Below are 1,793 nucleotides of genomic sequence, written 5' to 3' on the forward strand. Positions count from 1 at the left end.
CCAGAACTGTATTCAAGTACAGTACTTAGCTAAACATATTTAGTTGTTTTATACCGCTGTAAAAGACTGATATGTTAATGAGAGCAGCTAATGGAAGTATGCTATTAGCTTTCAGACTACATTACCCATGACTCCCTCGTCTGGTGAACCCTCTCGTGAACCTATGATACTGCTCGTCAACACCTCCTCTTTGTTCAATTCGTGTTTGACTTTTTATGCGGTCAATACAAACTACGAACTCACAATACGAATGAAAGCATCAAAAGCTCGTGTTTCCGTCGCTGTTTATTATTGTTTCTTCTGTTTACATCTTTAAACAAGAGCAGTAGAAGACACAAGCTGAAACAGCCAATGGGCGATCAGTTTGTTGCAGGGTCAGACATTTCTGGTAGGATGTTGAGGTTGGGCGTTACAGATATTCAGGAAATTATTATTCCTCTGTTTATTTTCCACTTCACTTATGTTAGCTGGAGTGTACAGTACTTTGTAAACGAGGCCTGTATCTCTCAGGTAAGATTTCTTTAAAAAAGACATCCCGATATCATTGTTAATTCCCGGGGAAGCACTAAGGGTCGTTTGTCAACACTCTCCCCGGAGGGGGTCCGCTCGTCGGGGGTCGTCATAATGTGAGGGGTCCATGAGGTGGGGAGCAAATCTGCAAATGCAGCGTCTCCATCGTCAATAATTCAGGATATCTACACCTTTGCTTGCTTAGTTTCATGTCGTCTGTTAGGCCTATGTTGTCTATTGAGTGCAGTGTTAATGCTCATTCTTTCTGCCCCGTGTTAATACATGGGAGAAACGTTAGCAATAACTCGTTACTGTTCATCTTTTCATGCACGGTTTTCACATTTGTGGTAACTTTTCACCAATGTCCTACCGGTGTCAGCTGTCAATCCTCTCATTGTGTAGTTAAAGTCTTGTACATTTACATGCGAAGTACAATTTGAGGTATTATCGAAATTACAATGTGGCCAAGTGCAATATTCAAATCGCATAAGCTGCAAATGTTTGATAAAGGCAGAATTTGTCACAACATACTATTATAAATAAAGCATTGTGTTGCTACAGAGATATCCCGTCCTACAAATCATGTTCTATAGATGTAAGGGAACACGACTGCAAACATCACACCATTACAATTTTTACCCGTCAAAATAATCGCAATATGATTATTGTGCGTATAATTCAGCTCTAATCCTAAAACATCTGTCGAGCCTCTTGGATAATCCTATCAAATTTTAATCAAAACACAGTAATCAAGAGGTGAGCACCTGTGTATGTTCAATCTCAACACTGTTTCTATTACTCTGGTTTTCAGGAGTGATTCATGGTGGCCCATCAGACACACCAATGAAGAAAAAGCCTAGTACTCCTCTGCGTCCCAAACGCAGCAGGCTGGTCAGTGCCAGCAGTGAATGTGTTACAGAGCCAGGCACGGTGCAAAGCTCCAGTGCTCCACCAAACTCTGAAACTGTCCCAGGATCAGACTCACAAATCAGGCACCTGACAATGTTGCAGCACAGTCACAACCTCCTCAAGTTTTTGAATGAGGACCGGACCCGGCAGAAGTTCTGCGACGTGTCTGTGTCTGTGGGTGGGAGGCTCTACAGTGCCCACAAGGTGGTGTTGGCCCATGGGAGCAGCTACTTCCACGCTGAGCTGTCCAAGAACCCAGCTACCACTCATGTCACCCTGGACCATGTGGAGGACTCGGTTTTCCAACACCTGCTTGGCTTTTTGTACACTTCTGAGTGCGTTGTCGCAGAGAGAGACCTACCGGCTCTAACTGA

The 1,793-nt window shown here is 43.5% G+C and overlaps 1 long non-coding RNA gene across 1 annotated transcript; it reads left to right on the plus strand.

The window, feature by feature from the left end:
- The first annotated feature begins 173 nt into the window (after window positions 1-173).
- On the plus strand, window positions 174-1,673 carry LOC147820098 (uncharacterized). The gene is made up of 2 exons (XR_015437837.1): window positions 174-510; window positions 1,322-1,673. It is a non-coding gene; the product is annotated as an uncharacterized LOC147820098 (long non-coding RNA).
- Window positions 1,674-1,793: the final 120 nt, after the last annotated feature.

This window comes from Seriola lalandi, unplaced genomic scaffold, assembly GCF_002814215.2.
Source record: "Seriola lalandi dorsalis isolate HSWRI2012SDOR001 ecotype SW California unplaced genomic scaffold, Sedor1 jcf7180002001345, whole genome shotgun sequence".
In the NCBI taxonomy this organism is placed as follows: Eukaryota; Metazoa; Chordata; class Actinopteri; order Carangiformes; family Carangidae; genus Seriola; species Seriola lalandi.